The following is a 23,565-nucleotide window of genomic DNA, read 5'->3' as shown; positions in this document are numbered from 1 at the left end:
GTTTAATCTCTTTACTGCAAATTAAATTAATAAAACATTTTATGTCAGAACATAATATAGTTAATATAGTAAAACGTAAATATAAGATTATAAATTCCAGTTTTAAATTATAATTTATTTTCGGACGAATTAAAGGAATTTGTCACATCCAGAATGTATATATTTTATTATTAAAATGGGTATAAATTCAGTCGTAATTTTTTTTTTCTCTTCAGATATATAATCAGAATTATGTGATTCATATTGAAAGCTTTATCAATCAACGGAATGCACGTAAGTAATAGATTTTTATTTCCTTTAAATTACTACATTTTTTTCATTTCTAGATAAATAAGGTAATATTGTATACTCTTTTACAGTTTATTCCTTTTTCGAAGTTGCTATATTTTGTTTTGTACTTTACTTAAAAATATTATTATTGGAATTAATGCTGTAGTAAATTGTTAATAAACTTAATTTACGTAATTGGTTTTATTTTGAGCTATTCATGATGTAATTTATACTATTTTAATTCTTCCTATGCCATACGTGCTTTAAATTAAATTGCGATTTATTTTTATTCTTAATTTATTGTCTTAAACGAAAAAGGATAAAAGAGGATAATTAATTAATTGCTCTTAATTTACGACGTTCTTTATTCCGTCTAACCCAAAACGGGAAATTTTTACGACATGTCCGATCAAATATTTAAGGCGTCATATTTTTTTTTTAATGTTGAGTTTTGGATTAATCTATATACACTCAAATTTTCATAACTCGGTAATACCACGCGGGGAAGAGTTTTGATATCAAACGATTGTATTTTCCTCTTATATAGAACAAATAAACTTTTCAGATCACCTCCACTTATTTCTATGAAAATACAAAATTATTCTAAATCAATATTCAATGTATAATTATATATTCCATACCACTTAAATTATTGCTTAAGACAATCTATAAAATGAAACTAAATAAATATGTAACGTATATTTAATTTTTCAATTCTACTTAAATTGTTACTTAAGGCGACCTAACAAAATGAGTTATAATTACAGTGTTGCTAATAGATAGAATAAAGAAAAATCAGAGTTTTTGGCACCTCATCAGCGAAATACACCGAAGAGCCATTACAGTAGGACCACCTTTAGCCCTCAAAACTGCTAGCACCCACCGTGACATTGATTCCACAAGGTGCTGATAGGTAGTCTGAGGTATCTGGTACCAAGCGCTCACCTACTGGTCCTGCAATTCCCTCACATTGCGAGGGGGTAGCGTGGCAGCACGAATTTGGTTTTCCAAGTAGGATCACAAGTGCTCTATTGGATTAAGGTCAGGTGAATTTGGGGGCCAAGATGTGACTTGAAAGTCACTGGAATGTTCCTCGAATCAATCCATGACGATTCGACCCTTATGACATGGTGCATTATCCTGTTGGTAAACACCATCCCCCGCAGGAAAAAACTGTTGCCATGAATGGGTGAACCTGTTCTATAACTATCCATGAATGGGTGAACCTGTTCTGTAACTATGTTCAAGTAGCTTACAGACGTCAGGGATTGTTCTATGAGGATTATGGGTCCTAATGTGCCCCATGAAAACATTATTCCTGAACGAGAAACCATGAAAACCTGGGCGAGGCCATTGTTATAGATGGAGGGTGGTCATAAATGTAATGGCTCTTCGGTGTATATATGGGTCATTCTCACAAAAACAGTCATGTCCTCAGTACAAATTTATGTTTGTTTTACAATTTACGAAAAAAAAATTTTTTAGGGAAAGTGTCCTTCAGAATGCAGGCTAACAGAAGAATTAAAATAAAATTATCAATTTTTATTTATTATTTATATTAGGTAATTAAAATATACCAATATGTCATTCCCTCACTTGTCCCCACTGTTGATTTATAAAAAGAAAAAAATTGCTTCTGAAATTATTAAAAAAAAATTACAAATTCGTGTTTTTTATTTTAGAATATTGAAATATAGAATTCAGAAAATCAATTTTAAATTTAATTTCTGATAAAAATATTAACACAGCACTCTTTTAAACTTTGTCCCTAGTGTTTCGCATCATTCCCTCACGACAATGCTCTTATCACTTGCAATCTTCTTAGAATAAAAATATTTTAATAAAAACTTTAGCAGTTAACAACTGGCATCATAGAACAAAATTGCAGTATGTTTACATCTTCAACTTAAAGAAGCAACGTTAATTGTCCGTTCTAAAGACCAAATTATAAAGAAGTAAAATAGTTTTTGAAAAATATGTATAGTTTAACATTATATTTATGTTATTTCAAAGTACTTTACCGTTTCTTATAATATTTTTTTTTTCATTTTCTCTTAAACAAAGTATTGCCACACTAAACAAGCTAATATTGGAAATGATACCTACATGTTTTCGCAATCTAATTCTTTTATTTGCTTGCAAGCGAACGATGCGGAGTTGAGATCAAGAAGTGATCTCGATAAAGTCGCAATGAGATTGAATTGATTTTGAAGTTACATCGTAAAATAAGAATCATTAACTCAAAAAGCGTATATACAGTATTTCTTAAAATAAAAATTGGTTTGTTAATCAAACGTACTCACAGCACAGAGGGAAGCACACAAAAAAATTAAAAAAGCAAAAAAGCAAAACCAAAATGTATAAAAGTTAAATATTATAAAGTTATTTAATACAAGTGACAAGATTTATGAAAATCTTATGAGAACATAAATATTTTTATTATACAGCAAAAAATATGCATACTTTTTTTAACTGCTCAAAGGAATGTTTGTCGAATCAATTTAACAAGAAGAAAGTTGCTCACCCGTAGGTACTGAGGCCGATAGTTAAACCTAATTAGACTTCGAAGTCTGCCATTATAGATCGAAAATTAAAATAGTTAAATTCTTTATAGATAATGTTGACAATGACAATTAAGTATACTCATTTAGTATATGTAGCTTGAGTCTTCTGTTATCAATTGCATCTCTTCTAACACAAATAAAACCACAATTCACCTCTATTTACCAAAATTTACAGAGCACACAAAAACAACAACGACAAATCCTGCGGTCTGTTGCCAATCTTGAATGCAGTAAGACATTCGACCTTAGTTTAAGTTACATCAATTATTGGTGTTAAGATTTAACTACACTTTTTGAAGCATGTATAAGCACTCGAGTAGGCATTAACTTGAAGTAAAGTAATCATCTATACAATTTTTTTAAAAAAAATTCAATACCAAATTTGGATAGGTATTACACCATAGTTTTTACAGTGTATGAACGCCCACTTCGGTAATAACTTGAAATAAATTTATCATTCATGCAATTTTTCGAAGTTTTTTAACACTAAATTCTTCGGAATTACTAAGTAGATTTTACAGCGTGTGAACGCTTGATTCGGTAATACCTTGAAATAAAGTTATCACTCACGCGATTTTTAGAGTTTTCAAAAATTAAATTTGGAATTACACCATAGATTTTACAGCGTATGAACGCCCACTTCGGTAATAACTTGAAATAAAGTTATCATTCATGCAATTTTTAGAAGTTTTTCAACACTAAATTCTTCCGAATTACTAAGTAGATTTTACAGCGTGTGAACGCTTGATTCGGTAATAACTTGAAATAAAGTTATCATTCACGCGATTTTTAGAGTTTTTCAAAAATTGATTTCGGAATTACACCATAGATTTTACAGCGTGTGAACGCCCACTTCGGTAATAACTTGAAATAAAGTTATCATTCATGCAATTTTTAGAAGTTTTTCAACACTAAATTCTTCCGAATTACTAAGTAGATTTTACAGCGTGTGAACGCTTGATTCGGTAATAACTTGAAATAAAGTTATCATTCACGCGATTTTTAGAGTTTTTCAAAAATTGATTTCGGAATTACACCATAGATTTTACAGCGTGTGAACGCCGACTTCGGTAATAACTTGAAATAAAGTTATTATTCACGCAATTTTTAGAGTTTTTCAAGCCTTGAATTCGGAATTACACCATAGATTTTACATCGTGTGAACGCCCACTTCGGTAATAACTTGAAATAAAGTTATCATTCACGCAATTTTTAGAGTTTTTTAAGCCTTGAATTCGGAATTACACCATAGATTTTACAGCGTGTGAACGCCCACTTCGGTAATAACTTGAAATAAAGTTATCTTTCATGCAATTTTTAGAAGTTTTTCAACACTAAATTCTTCGGAATTACTAAGTAGATTTTACAGCGTGTGAACGCTTGAGTCGGTAATACCTTGAAATAAAGTTATCATTCATGCAATTTTTAGAAGTTTTTTAACACTTAATTCTTCGGAATTACACCATTGATTTTACAGCGTGTGAACGCCCACTTCGGTAATAACTTGAAATAAAGTTATCATTCACGCAATTTTTAGAGTTTTTCAAACCTTGAATTCGGAATTACACTATAGATTTTACAGTGTATGAACGCTCGATTCGGTAATAACTTGAAATAAAGTTATCAATCGAGCGATTTTTAGAGTTTTTCAACATCAAATTCGCACCACAATTGCTAAGTGTATAATTAATGTAAAAATTAAGGAAAAATAATGATTTTCTGGAATTATTAATGATTTGTAATAAAAATTGAAAAAGGAATTCTTTAATTAAGAAAGAATATTAATTAAAATGCAATTGTCTCTTCGAACAGTAACCCGAAAACCTTAATTTAAATTAAATATTAAAAAAAACGTAAACCAATTGCAACGAATACGAAATTGTATTACTTCTCAAGTTCAATTTTTTGTAACTTAATTTAAATTAAGTTTGTCCCAATCAACCTCTCACAAATTAATTTGCGCTTGACGAAACAAATTTTTCAGGTTACTTTTACTCTTTTTACGGGCAATAATTAAAGTGAATTCCCCGTCATTTACCTTTACAGATTTTTCTTTTATTTTTTAACGTCAAGTACGGAACTTTTGCTTTCTATTAACGTTATGAAAAAAAATACCATAAAAAAAATAACATTATTTAAGAAAAGTGATTATTCAAGCATAGAAAAATCAGTTTTTTGAAGAAATACACAATCTTCTTAATTAACATAGTTTTAATCAAATTAATTTTGACCCAATTATTTCTTCCCCTAAGAGGAAAATTTCAGTTTATTAAAAAACTTAAATCGCTATAAAAAGCCCATCTCTGAAGATTATCTTATGCAAAAAAAAAAAAGAAAACATTTAATCCTTTATTAGAAAATAAATGAGATTCATTTATATTAATTTAACAAAGCAGTTAAAAACTGAAATATTACTAAATTCGTTGCAATTTAATTATGTAAGACAAAGCAAAGTTTTAAGTAAACAACATTTTATCATAAAAAAGTATTTTAAATAAGTTTTGCGATAATTAATTTGATTAAATGTGCTTCTTCTGCAACGAAAAGACTGTCGGCTGATTCAGGAAAATCTTATTTGTAGTTTCTATACACTAAAACACATTACTAAACACAATGAATATTTTTTGGTCTTCAAAATTTAAATCATCCGCAAGTATTTATTGATACTGCAAGAAATATTGTCTCACAGGGTAGCAAAAAGAAATAATGGGTCAAAATGGATTATTCCAAGTGAAATTGACCAATGGCCGATGACGTCACGTCAAAAAATTTCAAGGTTTTGTTTTTGTAAAAAAAAGGTATTCATAAAAAACGACAAAAATATTTTTTTTAGAATTTTTTAAGCCAGAACTACGATTAGGGGGCCATTTTGAAATCTGGCTCAATTTACGGAAAATGGCGTACTGCAGATGGAGAGTCGTATGCTTAAAATTTCTATATCTTTTCTATTTATGAGCCAATACTTTTAATTTTGGCGACATTAGAAAGAAAAAAGACAGAACTATGCAGTTGAGCTTTTAAAATGTGGAAAATAATAAAATAATTTATTAAAACATTTTATTAAAATAAATTTTTGGATTGCTATTTTGTAAAATTTCAATAATTTTTTACTGGAAAGTAACAATTTTCGAAACCTCATTTTTCTCTCTCGTAATTTTTAAAAATAATACTTTTCAACATAAAAAAATCAGGAGGGTGTACTTTGTTTCTATAAAAAAAAAGTTATATTTAACTTAAATAATTCGAGATTTTTTTTTTACAGCACAAAAACAAAGTTTCTTCGCTTCTTGTTCTGGCTTTTAGTAATGTTTAAAGCGGTACTTTTTATTATAAAAGAACACAAAAAAAGTGTGTTTTGTTTTTAGTAAGTAACAAAAATAAAAAATAGTTTTTAGGCAAAATAGTTCTAATTTTTTTACATCGCAAAACCAAAGTTTTTTTTTATTTCAATTTTTTACACTCACAGTGTTAAATACCTTATTTCTTAATATATAAGAAATCAAAAATGTTTATTTCTTTGTTTTTGGTTTCAAAAAGAAGAGATTTTTAGCGAAAATACATTTAAGATTTTTTATACCAAAAAAGCAATGCTTTTTGATCTCGGTTTTTTTGCTCATAATATTACATGTCATATTTTTTTGTATAAAAATTATCAAAAGTATGCTTTTTGATTTTCGTCAATAAAAAAAATAAGAAGTGTTTTCTAGCTAATATACTTCAAGACATTATTAGCTGAAGAACAACAATCAAGCATAAAATTTTATGGTTAATTATACATGCATAATAAAATAAAATTTTGTAATAGCACTAGAAGACTCCATCCCCCGGTAGCACCGTTCACCAACTTCTGTGGCTGGGCATCATTTATCATTGTTTTTTTCTTCTTCAAAAGTCGATTAAAAAATTCATATTGTTTATAAAATGCAAGCGATAAAATAATACGCAGCATTCCATTTATCGCATTCAATATATTTTAAAGCAATTCTTCATCTTGAATTTTCGAGAATCTTTTGCTTAAAACACTGTTTACTTCCAATTCTGAATCAAAGTAAAAGTGCTTTTAAAGATTTCCGATCCACAATGCGGTTCGCAAATTCTTTAACACTGTATTCTTCCATGTGGTCCACATTGTAATTCCAAGAAATATCAGTTGTGAGTGGAAAAGACGTTTTAAACTAGTTTTATATTTTATAATTTCATAACCGTCGTTGAACAGCTGACCTAATTTTATGGGTTTACGACTACTAATGTTCAACTTCGTAGCCTTGTAATTTTGAACCCAATCGAGAAGACAAGAGAACTCCTGGATCAAGTATTGGAAGAAATTTGCCTTCGTGGAGGACGTTTTGATGGAGCTAACCCGCATTTGCGTTACATGGAAAGGAAGACCACGAGAACCACCCACGGTTAGCCTGACGGCAAGAGGACTCTAACCCATGATCCATCTACCATTGAGGATATTTCACGTCAGCACTGTGGTCGGTGCAAGCCAGTTGCGGAATTCGTATCGACAAGGATTCAAACCCGGTTTGCCTCACTGGAAGGCGAACTCTCTATCCCCTGAGCCATCGCCGCTCTTTTAAACTAGTTTTATTTTATTTTATAACCGTCGTTGAACAGCCGACCCAATTTCATGGGTTTACGACTACTTACGTTCAACTCCGTAGCCTTGTAATTTTGAACCAATCCAGAAGACAAGGAAACTCCTGGATCAGTACCCCCAGAGGTATTGATTTGTTGTGGGAACATGGAGGACTTTGAGACTCGACAGATTTAACGTGCATCAGTCACCATTTACTACACGGGGAGTCTTCGGCCGGCGAGGATCGAACCCACGACCTCTTGGATATGGGCCCAGCGCCCTACCGACCAGGCTATCCCGGCCCTTTTAAACTAGTTTATATCATTCTGAGATACGTTATCGCCAATTTATGAGTTTTTCAGCAAGAACAGTAACATCATTATATATAAAATTTTTGCACACGCATATTCCATCTCAATCATATAGAAACAAATGCTTAAATTTCTCTGCAGAAGCAAGCACCAATGAACGCTTGATTCTGTAGAGCTAAGTTCGTTGAAAGTTTGCTTTCCATTTTTTAAATAAAATGATTCCCTTTCCAAAAGATATTGCTTCTTCTTCCATTAATTCATCCCATTTCAGCTTCGCTCCATTTTTCCTTTTTAACAATTTCTAAAAAAAAAATATTATTTACTTTCAAGAAACAAATCTTCTTTTTGAATTTTCAAAAGATTTTAGAGAAATAGATATTAATTCTCGAGTATTCTTTTTTTTTATAAGCTTTACACAAGCCATAGTTTCTTCTAGAGAGAATAAAAAAACATCCTTTCCTTCATCTTGTGTTGCTGATGAGACAAAAGGCATGACATTTATTCTATAAGATTTAGCAAAATGGATTATATGGAACCTTCTGAAGAGCAGTTCTATCACCTTTTTTTTTACAACGATCTTAAGATTTGTCGTTATTTTGAAATAAACTTTTTTTATCATTGGATACATACATTTTAAAACTTATTGGACTTATTGTCCAAATGTTGACAAGGTTCAAATGCTTTTTATGATTGCAAACTTTAAGTGCAGTTATATTTATTTCTAAAAGAAGAACTCCAAAAGCTATCTTTGCTAAATTTTTCCAAGACAATAAATACCGATAATTCGGGAAACTGATCTTAATAAGGCCAGCGTAAGAAAAGATCAAGAAACTTTTACATAAGTATTCTTCAAACTTAATAAGGCAAATTTAATAGCAATAAAGAGTTCTTACATTTGTCTTCTTCTTACATCTTCGTTTGATATTTGTCTTTCGTGAAATGGACTTTCTAGATAGCAATGAAGGAAATATATCAATTAAAAAAACAGTCTGAGGTCCATGAATCTCCTTTACTGCTAAACAACGAAATCATTGACGAAATTAGAATTAGATTCTTAAGGTTTTAGCTCTCTTTGCATCCTGTATGTAATTACGCCTAAACACACAACCTACTAAATCAGTTTTGTTTCGTTCTTAATCCCACAATCGGGTACTTGCACTTCAAGGAGGAGGAGAAGAGGATCACGAATACCCACACATGTGTTCCATGACGTCAGCACAGGCTGATTGTTTTTTTTTTCTTTTTGCAACCTTGGGAGGTCAAATGATTGAGTTTACTTAAAATTTAATTAATACTTACTTTAATTACATTAATTAATTTAAATAAATTCTTTTCTTAATTTAATGACAACTAACGCATTTCTTATCATTTTGAAAAAAAGATAAGACAGAAAGACCAGAAAGATGAGAAAAAAGATTGCAAGATAGAAAAATATTGCTCGCTAAAACCGGGTCTTGCTCGTTAAAAGCGACTATATATCTATATATATATATATATATATATATATATATATATATATATATATATATATATATATATATATATATATATATATATATATATATATATATATATATATATATATATATATATATATATATATATATATATATATATATATATATATATATATATATATATATATATATATATATATATATATATATATATATATATATAAATATATATATATATATATATATATATATATATATATATATATATATAGTCGAACCCAATTTTGGGTTTACGACTACTAATAGTCGATTACGTAGCCTTGTAATTTAGAGCCTTATCCAGAAAACAAGGGAATTCCTGGATCAAATATTGGGAGAAATTTGCCTTCGTGGAGAACTTTTTGATGGAACTAATCCGCATTAAACTGGTTTGTTAAAGTTGAGCTAAGTATCTCCACATAAGTTTGAATGTTAATTAACGCAAAGTTAATTAAATACAGCTCCATATCTCATATTGAAATTTATGAAATATTTTTTTTTCTCTGCTATGTCTTTTATTTGGCTAAGATTTATTATTTGTGTATTTTACTGTAATCGTGATATAATTTTGCTTTGTGTTCGATGCATGATTAGTTTGCTTATATTCTACATGGCTCCATGCCTGTATTTGTATTAAGAAATATATAGTGAAAGAGAATATATAGAGAAGAATTTTGTGTAAGAATATAGAATGTGTCAGTTAAGAGAATTGATATTTGCCGGGCTTGTTTTACACGAAATAGAATGGATAGAACAATTGCTAACATAAACAAATGCCATGTTTCAACAACTAATCAGGATCGAGATAGACACACTACGTCACTTGCAAGTATCCAATTCTCAAGCAATACTCCCTTGCTACTTGCAGTTCTGATCAAGTTTCACGTCCTTTTTTATTGTAATTTATCAATATCACCTTAACGACGCTACATTACATTTCGGACTTGGTTAAAATGCCTAAACAAAAGCGATAAGCAACAAAACCAAAGGAAGAGCAAGTGTCAGATGGAGGGATCAAGTCGAAGAGAACTTAAGTGATTCTGAGTTTTAAACTGCACTCTAAAAACTGTACCTCTTAAATAAAAGGCACACGCTAAATGTACCCTTTATTTTCTCACGTTAGAGGCACATAACTAATGTGCCTTTAAAAATGAGAGGCACCACAAGAAATGAAAGGCACCAAAGCAAACGCGAGTCAATGCGCGGTACGAAAGGATTTTACCGGTTCCCTGTGCCTCTCAAATGGGCTTCCCTTTTTTTTCTTCGGTACGATGTAACGGAGAAGAAGCGCATGCGCACATCAATGAAATATTTTATGACGAAATACAAATAATAAAAGCAGACGATAAAATTAGAACACCAGAAAGTTGTTGATTTTTTAGAATTAGTTTTGTGTGGAATTTGAGTTTTCATATTATCCGTTACGGGTTTAACTAGTTTGTTTTATGCTATTTTATCTATCCCGTTACGGGTGAGTTTTCATATGTCCCGCTACGGGCACTTTTTCTAGTTTCCTTTATAAGATTTAACTATCCCGTTACGGGTACTTTATATTTGTTATTGTATTTGTTGTGGTGCGAAATAAATGTTTTTATAAAAAAACTGAACAGTTCTTTAATATAGCTTGATACGCTACAGCTATGTATTAATTGGTGGCAGCGGTGGGATCCGTTCCAGAAATGTTTTATTAAGTTTTTGAAAGAATTTGTGACAAATATTATTGTTATTAAGAATTTCCTACTTTAGAAAAAATTAGTGAATGTGATGTTTAAAATTGATGCCAAGAAGTGTGGAATTCGACGGTACTTCGAACTCTTTGAACAGAAAGCGAAGAGATTTAGTTTGAATTTCGATCTTTGGTTTTCGTGTGCTTTACAGCTTATTCCTGCTGAAAGGTCAGAAATTTATGATGATAATTATTATTACTTTAAAGAAAATCTCATTGCCAATTTTCAATATGATCCACAAGCTATTCCGTGTAATAACGATCGCCAGAAAGAACATTTCAATGAGAAATGGAATTCGCCAAGTATTGTGAAGAAATTTAGATCTGAACGTGAATGTTTCTATTGTGGTGAAATAGGACATTTTAAGAAATACTGTAGACATCAAAATTCGGATTATAGAAAAGAGAATTATATCCGATTGTTGTAATCAAGTTTAAGCACGAAAGTAATTTTTATTTTAATAATATTTATAAAACAAATGCATGTTTAATGATTGGGGCAAAAATGCAGAATTTTACGTTTTTTAAAATACAATAAAAAAAAAATTCTGAAACAAGCTTTCCAAAAAAATTGCAGAAGGCTTTTCATATATTCTGAGCTCAAATAAAATCATCGATTAAATAATATTAAGTACAGTTAGTTCTAAAAAAATTGAAGGCTAATGTTCCCAAAATGGGAATGATGGCGCCTAACTGGTTAATATGTTTCGCCAAAATCTGGATTTTAAAAAAATTCATTTCAATGGAAAGAAATCTTTTATTCTACACTTGTTAAGTCATTTGTTTAAGCATATTTCATGTTATAAAATATCCAAGTTGTCAAAATCTACATCTATCATTTTAAAATATTCTATGTTTTTCCAAATTTGTGCAACTGTATACATCATATTGCAACTGTTACTAAATTATGTAAAATTGTTCTTTATGTGTGAAAATAAAAGATATTATATTTCATGATATTTAGTGTTTAATTTTTGATCCTTATAAAACTATTTTATGAAATCTCTAAATATTTAAAAAATATCTAAATTTATAATAAATTTCCATTTTGAGGATGCTTTTTGGAAAAGAAAAAAAAATCCATGAATTATATTGACTTGGCTTAACAGAAATAAATATTATCTTTTTGTACCTATATCTGATTAGAAAAGCATCATTGTAGTTGTTGAAGTATCATTAAACGCTACATAATTAAAGAAATGATATAAATTTACATATTTTATAATTGTCTATGAAAAAGCCTTAGATGGAATCCTTTGAAATGATCACTTTCAATGGCCAATATTCAAAGAATTGAGAAATATTTTTCATTAAAAATTATTATAATTAATATCTTGGTAATAGTGTAAACCAAACAGAAAGTCCCTTTTTATATAAAGTGCTAGCAAATTACAAATAGGTAAAAAAAACGTGTTCAAATCTGGTAAATAACAGGTTTTGGTACCACTAAATGCTTGTTTCAACGAGCGGTACATAAAAGCAAAATCTAAGGTACAATGTACCTTCCAAGTTAAGAGGTACATCTGATTTTGCCTCTGAAATCAGAGGTACATTGTGCCTTTCATTTTTAAAGGGACGTTGTGCCCTTAAAATTCAGAGGCACAAACAATCCAAATGTGCCTCTGAAATCAGAGGTACATTGTGCCCTTCATTTTTAAAGGTACGTTGTGCCCTTAAAATTCAGAGGCACAAATGATTCAAATGTGCCTCTGAAATCAGAGGTACAGTTTTTAGAGTGTGGCTACAAAAATGCAACTAATTGTGGGGAAGAAGAACGAAAACTGACAAACTGAAGCAATGTAAAAAGCAGCATGCAGTTTTTAAGAAAAAAAATTATTTGAGTTTACTTTTTTATTTGAAACGATAACAATTTGGCATTGTGTATGGTCCTTGCGATTGATTGATTAATTGATTTGAGACTGACTGATATCTTTAAGTTTACTTTTTTATTTAGAACGATAGGAATTTCGCCTTGTATATATTCTTTGTGATTGATTGATTTCTTTGTGATTGATTAATTTCTTGGAGCTTATAAAGACAACAAATTCGCATTGTGTCAACTTTTTGTGATGGATTGATTGATTTCTTTGTGATTGATTGATTTCTTTGAATTTACTTTTTTTTTATTTAAAACGATAACAATGTCGCATTGTGTGTAATCTTTTTGATTGATTTATTGATTTCTTAATAAGTGATTGATTTTTTTGAGTTTACTTTTTTATTTAATACGTATCGTGTATACTCCTTGTGATTCGAAGTATCACTTCGAATAACAACAGTTACTTTTTTATTTGAAACGATTTGAAACTTTCGAGTTTACTTTTTTATTTGAAACGACAACAATTTGGGATTGTGTATACTCTTTGCGATTGATTTATTGATTCATTTGTGATTGATTGATATCTTTGAGTTTACTTTCTTATTTAAAGCTATAACGATTTCGCATTGTATATATTCTTTGGGATTCATTAATTTCTTCGAGTTTACAAAGATAACAAATTCACATTGTGCTAACTCTTTGTGATGGATTGATTGATTTTTTTAGTTTACTTTTTATTTTAAAACTATAACAATTTCGCATTGTGTATAATCTTTGTTATTGTTTTATTGATTTCTTTATAAGTGATTGATTTTTTTTAGTTTACTTTTTCATTTAATTCGTATTGTGCATACTCCTTGCGATTCTAAGTATCACTTAAAAAATTAAAACAACACATATTATAAATATTCACTTTTTTTTCAAGCTAATATGTCTGAAATATCTACCTGTATGACAATATGTCAATGAAGTATGACAACGAGCAGCTAAAAGCTCGATCGCCGTATCATCGCCGATGATAGCCCTTTAATTTTTTTTTCTATATTTTCTAAATTGCTTGAAATCTTTAAAAATTTTATGAACTAAAGTATAGAACTAATTTATTTAAAAAAATATTTTATTGATATAAATTATTTAATTAATAAAAAATATTTTATAATTAAAATTTAAAAATGAAAAAGATTATTATCTAATAATTAAGTACAAATTTTGAAGCTTAGTCATATTTAGTACTAATTGCACTAATATAATATTTAGTACATTTAATTTTTAGAACAAGATCTAACCTTCAAAGTAAAAGTAATTCAAGAATATGTACAGCCAGAAGTAGACTGTAGTTGTAATATAATAAATAAATAAAAAAAGATTCAAGTTAAAAAAAATTTCGATATAAACATGGTGAGATAAACATGAATGTAAACTAATGAGTATGGAAGGAAAATAGTATACTTCTTAAATAATTACAGACAGTTAAGTTATAAAAGTTTATTATTTTTATAACTTATAATTTAAATTAGTTATTGTAAGGGTATGTAAAAATATTTAGAGAAACACATCTCAAATAAACTGTAATTGTTGTTTTTAAATTTACTTATTTATTTTTTTCATTCTTAAAAAAAATTTTTTGAAGGTAAAAAAAAATATGAAAGTATATGGAAGCAATTTTATTTCTTTGTATTCAGTATTATTTTTGCTTGTATTAATATTTAAATGCGAAGTCAATAATAATTTAAACCAATTGTAAAATATTTTTACTCATTACTTGCAAAAACAACATTTGTAGGTATTAAATTATTCTTTAATTTAATTTTAAAATTAAATAAAATACATATCTACATTTATATTTTCTTATATAATTTTTTTCAAATGCTTTATTATTAGCAATGGAAAAGAAAAGTTTTGGTTTCAAATTCCCAATATGTTTAAGTACCTTTTACTGAAAGTAATTGACTATTTCTTGAAACCTTAAACTTACTCATTCATTTTTGTTTGATTCTTTTGAAATAAAAAAAAATAAAAGGAGTTATTTCCGGGGGAAATACGTAAATAAAATGTAATTACTTGAAAACATTTTTAATACAAATCATTGTAAGTGATATTTGACACTCTTTATATATAAGCTCTTACGAACGAGTTCGTTCGGTTAAATGATTAAAGAATAAAAATATTTGAGTTATTTTTTTCTTATTAGTTTATTCTCTTTGCTGTAGAAATAGAAATAAAAAAATCTTTTGACAGTGTAAGTATTTTTCGAAACGTGAAAACGATCTTTTAAACAAACATTTTTAATTTTAATACTTATTTTCCTCAAAGAAACTTTTTGAATTTTGCTATTTCTTTGAAACTAACTATTTACATAAAGATATGTGATAAGTTGACAACTAAATTTGCCATTTATTTACAAAATGTTTTTTTTAATTATATATAAATATATACTTCCGATTAGTTTTGGGGAAGGTAGGAATTGATGATTGAGTCTTAATGTACAAACAAATTATACAAATAAATAAACTTTTATGCAAAAATTTTATGCTTTTATTCTTAGATACAAATAAATATACTCTTTTTGTTCAATAAAATGATATTTTAAACTATTTATGCAGCATAAGTTTCTGTATTAAGTTGATAACTTTTATAATAAAGATTAATTTAACGAGCTTAAATAGTTAGAAAATGATCGAAATTTCAATTGACGATAAATTTTAATTTGGCAATGAAATGACATTCTCATTTCAGCTAGAAGTAGTTGTCATGAAATGATTAAAAATTTTATTTCCAGTCAACACAAAGATCCAGGTGAAACTTTAACACTTTAGCTAGTAAGATATCGGTCGAAATTTAAATTGACGATAAATTTTAATTTGGCAATAAAATGAAATTCTCTTTTCAGCTAGAAGTAGTTGTCATGAAATGATTAAAAATTTTATTTCCAGTCAACACAAAGATCCAGGTGAAACTTTAACAGTTTAGCTAGTAAGATATCGGTCGAAATTTAAATTGACGATAAATTTTAATTTGGCAATAAAATGAAATTCTCTTTTCAGTTGAAAGTAGTTGTCATGAAATGATTGAAAATTTTATTTCCAGTCGACACAAAGATCCAGGTGAAACTTTAACTCTTTAGTTAGTAGTACAATATCAGTCGAAATTTTGGGAAAAATATACTTGAGGGTGCCCCTTGGCGAAATTGGCGACTTATGTTTGGCGCCATACTTGTTTGCACGGAACGCCGTGGTAACCCACAAACAGGACATTTATATCTATTACTAATTAAACCTTCATTCATACACCAGTCAATCACTGTTTTTTTTTTCATTGTTATTAAAATCGTACAGAAGCTTAAGATTTATCTTATTGACAGTATTCATTTTTAGTACCAGAAGCAAAAATAACCTTACCAGCCGGTATCCAAAGTAGAACTAACGGATCTCTGAAATTACATTTAAAAATTCATTTAAAAACAACGCTAAATTCTAATCAGAATCACGATTAAATTCTAAACAATCAGAATCACGATTGGTTTTCAACATCGCCCAGCTTGGCGATCAATCGCGATCACAACTTGGCGGGGGCACCCTCAAGTATAGTCTACCCGAAATTTTAATTGACGATAAATTTTAATTGCACTGAGAAAAAAGCATGGTCAAAACTACCAGAATATAGTAAAATTTACCATATTTTGGACACTAAAGAAATACTACACTCGGTAATTTTTACCGGAGCACTTTGGTAATCATTTTGGTAAAACTAACAATAAAATATGGTTATAAAATGTGCGTCAAAATTTGGTAAATAGAGTAAACTTTGGTAATTATATCATGATACCTTAGAGCATAGCATAATAACCATTGTTTCGGTTAAATTTATTTTTCAGTTTTCGATTTTATACTTAATGTGTAGTAATAAAAGCCATAATTTTGAAAACCAGAATTTCCGATGAAACGCTACCATATGAACGAAAACAATACGAAAAAATGGTTTAAATACCGTATATATTGGCTTAATTAACCAGAATTATGTCGGGTTTTTTTACCAGAAATGTCATGACCCCACAGTACGGTAATACTACCAGAATTCCTTTCGTTGTGGAACAACTACATTGTTACATTATTTCAACCAGTAGTAATTAGCAAATAATTGAAACTTTTATTGTCATTTATCATGCAGATCCAGGTGAAATTTGAACCTTCAAGTTAGAAAATGGTAAAAGTTTCGATTTACGATTTATTTCCAATGGGCGATAATATGACCATCAATAAATTTTGCTTGTAACGACCAGGAAAGAAATGATGGAATGGGTTATGTGATGAAGATTTGAACACGCTGGTATTTGGAAAAAAACATCAAAAATTTCTATAACGATAACTTCCATTTTTCGATTAAATGATAACTATAAATTCCAACTGTATCGATCATAAGACGATTGAAACTTGCATATTCATTGGACACGGAATTCGAGTTGTTGTAAGAACCTTTTATTCTTAACTACTAAATTAGTAACATAAATGTAGCATAGAAAAAATATTGCGAAACAAAAACAAATAAAATTTTAATGTTTAATTTAACGAAAAAATCTCACCTTGTGAGAAAAAACTCAAGAAAGTTCAACTAAAAAGAAGAAAAAGAATGTTCTACTAATTCTTTTAAAAAACAAAGAGAAAACGTGAACCACCAATACAACATGTCCTTTTTTAATTTCATGCTTTTTGCCTACCTGGTTAAATATGACTCGACAATCTTCAACAGCAATTTAAATTCTGTTCTTTGAAAATAATCGTCTGCTACTATGCCTTTGAAAATAATCGTCTGATACTATGTCAATCTTCAACACCAGTGCTTGTTCTTTTTTTGTAATCAGAAGGAAAGGAGCAAAATTTAAAATTTGGATCGAGCACTATCAAAGATTCCAAAACAAACTAACAAAAACGTAGTAAAAATAATTCAATTGTTTTAATTATAAACCAAAATATTATTAATTCAATTTTTCTTTTAATTTAATCGATTTTGCGTCTTAAACGTAAAACCCATGATGAATTACAGAAAAATATTTTTTCGGAAAGATATAAATAAATGCCTTTTTTTTTAATTTTGAAACAATGTAATCCGTAATGATTTTTCAAACCAAAATAAAATTCGAATAAAAGAGAACTTCCAAAACATTTGCCCGACAAGAATGGATTTTCCATGTTGCGAACTCAAATCGATTTTTCTCGAGTTGAGGAACAAGAAAAAGAAAAGAAAAAAAAGAGAAAATGGTGTAACCACAAGTCAATTCCGAAAATTCCTCAAGATTTTATTTATTCTTAGTCACCTTTAAAGTGGTGGCAAGAAAGAAAACAATTCAGAACGATTCTTAAATTTTCTTTATTTTCTTTCAAGTGGCAAAAAAATAAATTTGATTGTTTTTAGTAGAATATTGTAGCTTAACAATAACTCAAACTGTTTAGAATGATAATAATTTTAATAAATTACTTATTTACGTTTTCCTGTATTATAAGTGAAGATGTTCTAAAACTGTATTTGTTTTAAAACTATTTTAGGAAACATCTATTTCTTAATCAAAATAGAAGGTTTTCCTGTATTATAAGTTAAGATGCTCTAAAATTATATTCGTTTTAAAACTATTTTAGACTATTGCATTTACCATATGATGAGGTACAGTGAAACCATATAGTTACTCGTGGACAAGCTAAAATTATCTCAGGGGCTTATATTAGGATAATGATACGCTATTTTATTGTTTTAAAAAGGCCATAGTTTTCTTTCCAAGCAAGTACATTGCAAGTTTTTTGAAATTTAAAAATTGGAATGTGAAAAATTCCGGATCATACTATGGTTAAAAGTACTGGCACTCTGAATGTAGCATACGTAAAATCAATATTATAGTAAAATCAATTTTTTCCGTAAAATTTTGTACCGCAATATTTGCAGCAATAATTATTTAATTGCAGAGGTTTTATAACAAATATTAACGTACAGTAATTATGATGTATAAGTATCTTTTTAATAAATCTTTTTGACAAAAAGTTCTAGAATTCTAAGTGCCAGTATTTTTTACCGTAATTTGATCTGGAATTCTTACAGTAAGTAGTACCACATTACCGGATCGCATGAACTACAGTGCTGATATAAAATATCCTCAGTGGTTAACGTTTCATGGATTAGAGTCTCCTTGCCGTCAGGCTAACAGTGGGAGGTATTCCTGGCTTTCCTCTCCACGTCACGCAAATGCTTGTTAGTTCTATCAAAAAGTCCACCACGAAGGCAAATTTATCAGACTTGATTGGTGAATTCCTTTATCTTCTGGATTGGGTTCAAAATTACAGTGTTGCGGAGTTGAACATTGGTAGTCGCAAACTCAAAATTGGGTCAGCTGTTGAATGACTGTTATAAAATGAAATAAAATATTTGCATAAAAAGTATTCTTTTTTTTTCTTCTTTTTACAAAAAACACAATTTTTAATATTTTAAATGTGTCTTATATTGTTTTGCAACCCTAAACTATTCATTTGATCGCAAAAAAAATTATGATTGAAAAAAAAAATTCTCTTTTAGACTGCTTAAAGTGCTAATCTCATATTACAATGTAATTTTAGTATTATGAAACACAATTGCCCATACATTTTAAATAATGACGAAATATTTTAAGAAAAGTTTCGATAATGCTAATGATGAAAACTATTCTGGTGAAATTATTTTCATTTTCCCTAATAATTTGCACAGTTCGCATTTTCAGAAATTCATTTTTTTTTTTCGAAATTTAAGTCACGCGGATTAATTTTCATAAAAACAATAACTTATTTTTCTGCTATAGTAATTTGTTTACACTATATCTAATAGTTTTCACAACTCACAGTCTTATGATTATAATTTTATAAGGAAGGAAAAAAAAATTTTTAATTTTCTTTTGAAACCCAAGCAATGCTTCTCAATACTTATTAAATGAATAAATACTTTTTTCTTGTACAGTAACTTGTTTGCCCTATGCCCGAAAACATACAAAACTCGCTGTCTGAAACCAACAATATATTAAGGGAAAAATATATTGCTTGGATTCTTCTTAGAAATTCAAGCCACACAGTTAAAAAAAAATTTTTTTATCAAAACTCCTAACGCAGACTGTATTCGTCCAAAAAAAAACTACAACTTCAATTTCGGAAAGGAATTTTAAATTCGAGTGGGGCGCTCTACTGGGAAACGTATTTAATATATCTTATTTGAAAATACTCACACACAGATATCTTCGGAAACATGAAAGAATATTTCTGTATTAACAGACTCCTACTTTAAGTACCTTTCCTTACAGTAAAATATGCCAATAAAATTTAACTGTGTCTGGCAAGTTTAAACAAGCTTCCAGACACGTTTAGAAACAAAATAAATAGCTATGTTCTAGTTTTCACATATGGTAATTCGTTTTTGAGACCCTCGAAATTTTAAGTCAATTTTTAAATCTGTTATTTAAGATTCCAATGGTAAATGGAGATACGTTTTGAAGCGTGTGGGTGGATTGGCATTTTAAACATTACATGAGTAAATTATACTTGAAGCATTCCTTTGTACGATAGCATAAAAATTGTTCACTGAGAAAAAAATGAGGATTAAACTACCAGAATATGGTAAAATTGACTATGTTTCTGGCTCTATGGTAATACTGAAAGCTCGGTAGTTTTTAATTTAATTAATTAATTTTTACCGAAGCGTTTTGGTAATGATTTTGGTAAAATTAACCAAATAATGTGGTCTTAAAATATGCTAAAAATTTGGAAAAGGTGATAAAATTTTGTAATTTTGGGGCTATGCTTTAGAGTATGGTATAAAAACCATTTATTCGGTTAAATTTACTTTACAGTTTTGTATTTTTGACTAAATTTGTGGTAATAAGAACTTTAATTTATAAAAAACATATAATTTCCGATAAACCGTTTCCATATAAACGGAAAAGTGCCAAATGAATCGTTTAAATACCGTATAGCTTGGTTTTATTAACGAGAATTATGTTTGTTACCAGACATTTTATTGCCATACAGTATGGTAGTTTCACCAGAATTTTTTTTCACGTTCCATTACAACTAAGCGTGACATTTGTATATACTACTTTTTTTTATTTCAACATTTTATACAGGGTGTCCCAAAACGACCGCATAAACTCTGCACAGCTAGATTCCACGTTGGGAGTACATAAAAACTACCCAAAGAAGCTTTCCTATATGAACTGTAGTTTACGAGAAAAATACGAAAAACAAAGTATAACGTCACTGCCGGAGCAAGAAAAAAAACACTTTATTGGACATATCAGCAGCAGTATACTATGCATAATTTAAAGCAGAATATGCACGTTGCACAGCGAACGTTTTAAACATTTTCGTATTGAAAGATATGCAAATACTGCTATTGATATGTCCAATAAAGTTTTTTTTTCTTGCAACGGCAGTGACGTCATACTTTGTTTTTCGTATTTTTCTCGTAAACTATGGATCGTACAGGAACGCTTCTTTGGGCAGTTTGTATGTACTCCCAACGAGGAATTTAGCTGTGCAGAGTTTATGCGGTCGTTTTGGGACACCCTGTATAGGTACTTTAACGCTTTTAGCAAAATATTTAAATAAATTAGTAGTACATAACACGATATTTGTCTCTGGGTAATTTCTAATTGGATCTAAAATAGAACCATAAAAAAACTTTACTTTTGCGTGAATGAAAAGTTGAAATTTGACTTAAAAAGGAAACATTAACATTTTCGGGTTTTTCTTTATTTAAAGACAAAAAGGAAACATTATAGTTTACATCAATAGATTCAACCAATTCAAATAGAACTTGGAAAATATCACTGACTATGGTTACCTTGAGAATTAAAAGGAAATTTATATTTGTATCAGATTTATGAAACAAATAGTAATATATACTTAGAAAAAAATACTTTTAGGGGAAAATAGTTTTAGATTTTATAAATGTTTTAAAACAAGACTTTTGAGTTTGAACGTTAGTGATTACTGTGTTATTATTTTTGCGAAAACAAATTCAATTCTTCCATTATTAATTAAAAATTTAAAGATATTTATGAATTATCATTGTGAAAAACAAGTTTGCTTTCAGATTTATCTTTATTTTTTCAAAAGATCAAAGTGTTATCGTCCTTTTTCTATCAACTGTTTTTTGATCAGCGAAGCTCTAATCAAATATAACATATCTTTCTAAATCACGTTATTTGAACATTTTTAACACTCCTAACTATCCGCGTTATATTCACATCGAATAATCCTTTTTAAGCTTTACGCAACATAAGTTTTATTGACAAGAAATAATAATTTTACTTTATAATTTTTGAATTCAAAATCTTCTTTGAACATTAAATTGTAAACGAAAACCTCATTTGTTCCCCAAAATGCAACTATTATAACTGAAAAGAGTTCACAAATCCGAAATAAGCCTTGAATAATAAATTTAATGACATTGAAATGCAAAACTGGATTAAGACCTCGGTCTTAAGAAAACCCCATACGTTCTCGAACTCATCGTTCTGGAACTAAAACAACGAACACTTATTATTCCATGCAAAGGAACTGTTCCCACGTTTCTGAAGCCAAAATGGGTTTTGTAAATCATAATTCTGATAATTGAGAAAACTTTTCGTATTTAAGCTTTGAAAGCGAGCATGGAATTTTTAAAATCTTAACGAGAATTCTTAGCGAGGTGACACAAAATATGTTTTCAAGTTATTTTCATGGATTAGAATGCACATTTCTCTAAGACATACCTTTTGTGTGAAAAGACTCGAGTCCAGATATTTCCGACCCAACTGGCAGTTAGAGATATTTATTGTAGTTTCAATTTATATCTCGGAATATACACATAAGTGGTTGAGATTTTCTGTAATTTCGACTGAAGATGTTTATTACGAACACATATCATCAAGTTTTATGTCCTTTGAGTTATTTCCGTTTTCTTTAGTTTTAGAAGTACTTCGAAAGAACATTTGTGAATGCACTAGATTTAAGAGATGTCCTTAAAATTCCATGTTCAAAATGTTCAACTGTATTTGTCTTTTTAATTAATAGGAAACTAATGTTTTTAATAATTTTTACCTTAAAATTTGCTTAAATCAATTTCATACTTTGATTGGATATGAAACTAATGCATTATATGCAGATATATCATTTCTTATTATTTAAATCGTATTTTGTTTATGAAATGCATTAATGAAAGGAGAAATGTAGAAACATTTTGAATGTGCAACTTTCTTTCAGCTTCACATTTTCCTCAACGAGATCTACTTGCTACACAAAGCCGCGAGTTGGCCTTTGTAGAATGAAGTCGATTTAATTTTGTAACATTTTTAATTACAAGGTTCTTGTTATAACTTAGAAATTTTATTATCAAAACGGTTATTTATATTTGTTTTTATAATTAAAATTAAACAAATGCTAACATGCACATTTATGTAGAAAAATATATAATTTCTTATTATTTAAATCGTATTCTGTTTATGAAATGCATTAATGAAAGAAGAAATGTGAAGAAAATTTGAATATGCAACTTTCGTTAACTAAATTAAGAAAAGAATTCAAAATATTAAGAGCAGTTATAAATAATACTTCCAATGGAAAAACGAGCTAAGCATCTGAGACTCCGAAAGGAATTGAAACAAAAGAATCAATGAAATAAGAAAAAAAATGGATAAATATGACAACCGAAGCTGACGTCTTCAGGGGGTACCAGCTCCGGAAGTCATAAAAGCAAAACCTTTTCTATCAAGAGAGCAAGACAAAAGTCTAAAATTGCTCTCTCTGTACCTGA

At 28.9% G+C, this 23,565-nt stretch overlaps 1 protein-coding gene across 2 annotated transcripts in view; it reads left to right on the top strand.

Moving 5' to 3' along the window:
- Positions 1-23,565, top strand: part of LOC107439425 (thrombospondin type-1 domain-containing protein 7B) — a 524,453-nt gene that overhangs the window by 113,578 nt on the left and 387,310 nt on the right. For both annotated transcript variants that reach the window (XM_087163956.1, XM_087163957.1), the window contains exon 2: positions 216-273. The gene's annotated coding sequence lies outside the window, so the exon portion shown is untranslated. The remainder of the gene's footprint in view (positions 1-215; positions 274-23,565) is intronic.

The sequence above is a fragment of the Parasteatoda tepidariorum genome, chromosome 5, assembly GCF_982258835.1.
Source record: "Parasteatoda tepidariorum strain Cologne lab strain chromosome 5, Ptep-v5.0, whole genome shotgun sequence".
Classification (NCBI taxonomy): Eukaryota; Metazoa; Arthropoda; class Arachnida; order Araneae; family Theridiidae; genus Parasteatoda; species Parasteatoda tepidariorum.
This window is presented reverse-complemented; position numbering and strand designations above follow the sequence as displayed.